The following is a 6,000-nucleotide window of genomic DNA, read 5'->3' on the forward strand; positions in this document are numbered from 1 at the left end:
TCTGATTTTATTTTATTTTTTTGCATGTATCTGTCCAATTTTCCCAACACTTTATTGAAGAGACTATATTTATGCCATTGTATGTGTGTGCCTTCTTTTTCTTTTTTTTTTTTTTCACATAACATACTCAATTTTTTTATTTATTTATTTATTTATTTATTTTTTTTTCATTTTTCCAAAGCTGGAAACAGGGAGAGACAGTCAGACAGACTCCCGCATGCGCCCGACCGGGATCCACCCGGCATGCCCACCAGGGGCGACGCTCTGCCCACCAGGGGGCGATGCTCTGCCCATCCTGGGCGTCGCCATGTTGCGACCAGAGCCACTCTAGCGCCTGAGGCAGAGGCCACAGAGCCATCCCCAGCGCCTGGGCCATCTTTGCTCCAATGGAGCCTTGGCTGCGGGAGGGGAAGAGAGAGACAGAGAGGAAAGCACGGCGGAGGGGTGGAGAAGCAAATGGGCGCTTCTCCTGTGTGCCCTGGCTGGGAATCGAACCCGGGTCCTCCGCACGCTAGGCCGACGCTCTACCGCTGAGCCAACCAGCCAGGGCTGTGCCTTCTTTTTCAAATATGAATTGATCATAAAGGTGTAGGTTTACTTTCATGCTCTTTATTCTATTTTATTGATCTTTATGTCTGTTTTTATGATGGTACCATGCTGTTTTGATTACTATGGCCTTGTAGTATAGTTTGCTATCAGGTAGCATGATTCTTCCATATTTCTTTTTTTTTTCTCAAAATTACTCTGGCTACTAGGAGTTTTTTTGTTGTTCTGTATAAATTTTTGGACTGTTTGTTCTAGTTCTGTGAAATACACCATTGGTATCTTTTTTTTTTTTTTTGTTTAGAGAGAGAGAGAAAGACACCAATCTGTTCCTGTATGTGCCTTGACCAGGGATTGAACCAGCAACCTCTGTGCTTTGGGACAATGCTCTAACCATCTGAGCTATCCAGCCAGCCAGGGCACCATTGGTATCTTGATAGGAATTGCATTGAATCTATAGATGGCTTTGGGTAGTATGGACATTTTAATGTTAATTATTCTTATCAATGAATACTGTATATGCATCTAGTTATTTGTATCTTCAATTTCTTTCCTTGGTTAACTTTATTCTTAGGATGCCCTGGCCAGATGGCTCAGTGTGTAGAGCATCATCCTGGTGTGCCAATGTCACATTTGATCCCTGTTTAGGGATCAAAACACAACAATACAATAAAAAATACAAACAATACAATCAAAAGATGGGCTCTTTTGCCTGACTGGTGGTGGCGCAGTAGATAAAGCAACAACTTGGAACGCTGAGGTTGCCAGTTCAAAACTCTGAGAAGCCGTCAATGAGTGCACATCTAAATGGAACAACTGAGTGGAACAATGAGTTGATGTTTCTCTCCCTTTCTCTCTCACCCTTCCCCCTCCCATCTTCTCTCACTCTCCTAATCAATGGAAAAGTTAAAAAAGAATCCCTAGGTATTTTTTTGGATGCAATTTTAAATGGGATTGTTCTCTTAGTTTCCCTTTCTGATAATTTATTATTGCTATAAAAATGCAACTGATTTCTCAATATTTACATTTATTTTGCTATTATACTGAATTCATTTATCAGTTCTAGTGGCTTTTTGGTGGAATCTTTAGGGTTCTCTATATACAGTATCATGTCATCAGCAAATAATGAGTTTTACTTTTTCCTTATCAATTTGGATAGTTTTTATTTCATCTTCTTGTATGATTGCTGTGGCAAGGACTTCGAGTACTGTGTTGAGTAAGAGTGGTAAAAGCAGACATTCCTGTCTTGTTCCCAGTCCTAAGGGAAACAGTTTTTTCCCATTGGATAAACTGGATTCTTGTTATCATTGTGGATGCAATTGTGTCTGCATTGTCTATCTACTTTAGGTCTAGTTATGAAAACTAGTTAATTTTCTTTTCCTTTCTCTCTCTCTCTCTCTTTCTTTTTATTCTTTGGTTATGCTAGTTTAGTTTGGATTTTCTATCATGTGTAATATATAATATCCTGACTGATGGACTTAACTAAGACCTTTCTAAAGGTTCTAGATCTATGTAGCCAAATACTTGTCATTACCATATGGGTTCTCATGATGTCTCATGCTCCACATATACCAAACTGAACTTATCTTCCCTCTTGAAGCAGTTCTTTCCCCTCTTATATGTTTCAATGCTAGGTGGCTTCATCCATCTAGGTTACCTGAGCCAGAAATTTGGTCATCATCCATGACCCCTCCCTTTCTCTAACCTTCTCATAGGTGGTCAATCATGATGTTCTGTTGATTTTAAATCCTAAATAACCCTCAATATTTTCCACTCTTCATTTTTATGGTTATTACCTGAGTTCATGTCAATATTTCTTGCCTGGTTTTTGTTGTGTTTTTTTGTTTTGTTTTTTTTTTTTGTATTTTTCTGAAGTGAGAAGCAGGAGGCAGGCAAAAAGACTCCCATATGTGCCCTACCAGGATTCACCCAGCATGCCCACTAGGGGGCCCATCTGGGGCATTGCTCTGTTGCAACTGGAGCCATTCTAGTGCCTGAGGCAGAGGCCATGGAGCCATCCTCAGCACCAGGACCAACTTTGTTCAAATGAAGCCTTGGCTGCGGTAGAGGAAGAGAGAGATAGAGAGAAAGAAGAGGGGGAAGGATGGAGAAGCAGATGGGTGCTTCTCCTGTGTGCCCTGGCCAGGAATCAAACCCGGGACTTCTACACACTGGGCCAACACTGTACCACTGATCCAACCTGTTGCAGGAATCAAAGGAGGACAAAAACACCCAGACAACTTGATGAAGGAAGTAGGATTTATTAAAGCTGGCAGAGCACGTGAAACTTGTAGCTCCAAAACACGGGCTCCTTGGAGTTGATTTTCTTACAGCTTATATACCTTTACATTAGCTAAGCAATGGGCATGTGATTTCTTTGTTTAAGGTTTTCCAGGACTCAAGGAGAGGGAGGGAAAGTTTTGGTGGGGACAGCAAGGGAGAAGGAGTTTCTAGATCACTGGCCATAGTTACATACAGATCTTGCTATTCTTGCTTTGTATTGTAACTATGGGATATAGTTGATTTATCACTGGCTGACTAGGTTACCCCTGCTGGCTCCTTTCCCTTGTATTCTTTTTGTTTCTTCCTTCTTAGGGAAGAGGAGGCCTGACCCTCCTTCCTCAAACCGGCCAGGGCCTTGCTTGGTTTAATGTAATAGCCTCCTCACTAGTTTCTCAGCCTTTATTCTTTACCCTATAGTCAATTTTCCACAATGCATCCAGAGGGAGCTTTCTAAAATGCTCATCTGACCATGTTGTTTTCTGCTTAAAATCCCTCAATAGCTCTCCAATGTCTTATGAATAAATTCTAATCTTTTAAATGTATTTTACATACTTCTCTTAATCTAAGTAGTTCAATTTTACCATTAGATTATATGGGTCACTGAATTTTTATATTTTCCTATTGTTATTTTTAATCCATATTTACTCTTTACTTCAGAAAACTCTGCTTAATTCTTGAAAAAAGGTTAGTTTTATTTTCTTGTATTCCCACTGCATCCTGTACATGCCCACATCATAGCATTTAACACAATGTACTATAATTGCCTGTCAAATTATGTTTTTACTTTCTAGACTGTAAGGTCCTTTCGTGCAGGAACTGCAACTTGTTCTTTGTATTTCCGGGTTCTAGAACAACTGCCAGAGTTATTAAACATGTTAATGTTTTAAAAATATTTGTTAAAAGAATGTTACTCATGGAAATGTCATTATATAAAGGACCTTCTTTTGTATATGTCTAATAGAATTCAAGGTGAGGAATTCAAGACTATTTCATATTGAAGGTAAAAGTTTGATTCTTTAAAAGCACTTATCACAATCTGTAATAACTTTGTTTGCTTGTTTTCTTGTTAGTTTCTTATGGGTGAAGGTTGTACCTGTCTTGTTTGTTAATGTATTCTTAGCACCTGGCACATAGTAGGTGCTTCATTTCATCATCTCTATTAGATTACTTCCAGTAGCATATAAAATTCTCTAATATCTTCCATCTTAAAAAAAGAGGAAACTCAGTTTTCCCTCCTCTCATTTTCTCTCAATCCTCATTTCTGTGCTTCTTATGTCGGCAAAAGAAGATGTCTGTACTTGCTTTTCTGTTTCCTCTCTACTTTTTTTTGAACATATTCCATTCAGACCTTTGCTCATGTGACTTCATTGAAACTGTTTTTGTCAAGATATCTATGTTGACAAATCTAATGGACACTTAAATTTTCAGCAATATTCAACACAGTTGACCCCCTCCTCATGTGGGGGACATTTTCTTATCTTGTCTTTTTACTGCTCCTTCTCATTCTTCTTTGCTGTATCCATCTCTTCAAAACCTTTGATGTGTGATGTACCCTGAGTTCATCTAAGTGTTATTAGGCAGTTTTACTTCATCATCTTGATCCTGAATGTCTTCTTCTTAGATGCTATCAATGAAAATTAATTTCTTTCAGGAAAATTTATGCCATGGCAATTAATGCCATTCTTACTTGTATGGTGGTTAAAATATTCCAATTTTACCGCCACTTTTTCCTAGGTCTGATAACCAGAAAAGACTGCCCAATCTTTTATGTTATTGGAAGCAGGTGTTCAGAGACTGAGGAAGGAGGAGCAGGCCCCCTCGTCACTGAGAAGGAAGAAACAAAAAAGAATATAAGGGAAAGGAGCCAGCAGGGGTAACCTAGTCAGCCAGCAATAAATTAACTATATTCCATAATTACAATACAAAGCAAGAATAGCAGGATCTGTATGTAACTATGACCAGTGATCTGGAAACCCCTTCTCCTTTGCTGTCCCCACCAAAACTTTCCCTCCCTCTCCTTGAGTCCTGGGAAACCTTAAACAAAGAAATCACATGCCCATTGCTTAGCTACTGTAAAGGTATATAAATTGTAAGAAAATCAACTTCGGGGAGCCCATGTTTTGGAGCTATAATCCCCACATGCTCCACCGGCTTTAATACATCCTACTTCCTTCATCAAGTTGTTGGGGCATTCTTTTCCTCCTTTGATTACTGCAATATATGGTTCATTGGCTGGGAACCAAGGAGGAAAGATGCCTGCAATTTGTGGACTTCAGGCACCCTGTTGGGGACTCCCCAAGCCACCCTGCAGACATGCCTGCTGAGAGTATGCTGGGAATTTCTCCATGTGGATGCCTCTGTAGGGTGGAGGGGGGATCCCCATCACTGGTCCCAGCAAGGACCAGACAATGAAAGAACGAGAAAATGAGGGCACGTCAGAGCCATGGTAAGGAAAACTGGTCAAGGGAAGCTAGCTAGGGTCCTGCCCCACTGGGCAGAAGGGAGGCCTGATCACCCTCCGGAGAGGGTGACCCTAGATTAGGAGCGGTGACTGTGTACTCTTCACAGATGTGGGGAGTGGTCCCCACAGGAGTGGTGACTTGTCACCCTCCACAGGTTGTGGGGAATGGGCCCCACAGGGTTAGGAATGGTGACTCATCACCCTCCACTGGTGTGTGGGAGTTCGTGTGAAAGAGAGTGAATGTGGAGTGAATGAGATGGACACTGGGAGAGGGTTCTGACTCTCCCACAGGGCTGAAGTGAGTGTTGGGTCCTGAACTGCAGTTCTGTAGGGTTCCTCGTAAGGCTAAGAGACAGAATTGTGTGCTGACAGTTTATATCAGCCTGCCATAAGCCAAGAGGGCCCGCCATTTCCATGAGAGGAACGACTGGTGACAGACTGAAGCAAATAGCGACCCTTCCAAGTTTCCCCTCCCCTTCCCCCATTCCTTCTTGTAGCATGACTGTTGTCTGTCGTGGTAGGTATAGGAGGCTTACAGGGAAAACCCACTCCTTTAGCCACAGTGGTCAAGAATTTTAAGAAAAAGTTCTCAGGGGATTACAGGGTTACTATGTCCCCAGGGAAATTGAGGAGTAGCCTCCTTTTAGGGTAGACTGGCCAACAGAAGGAAGCTTAGGTAAGGCTGTTGTACAGAAGATGTGGCAGGTAGTCAC

The sequence above is a fragment of the Saccopteryx leptura genome, chromosome 6 (assembly GCF_036850995.1).
Source record: "Saccopteryx leptura isolate mSacLep1 chromosome 6, mSacLep1_pri_phased_curated, whole genome shotgun sequence".
In the NCBI taxonomy this organism is placed as follows: domain Eukaryota; kingdom Metazoa; phylum Chordata; class Mammalia; order Chiroptera; family Emballonuridae; genus Saccopteryx; species Saccopteryx leptura.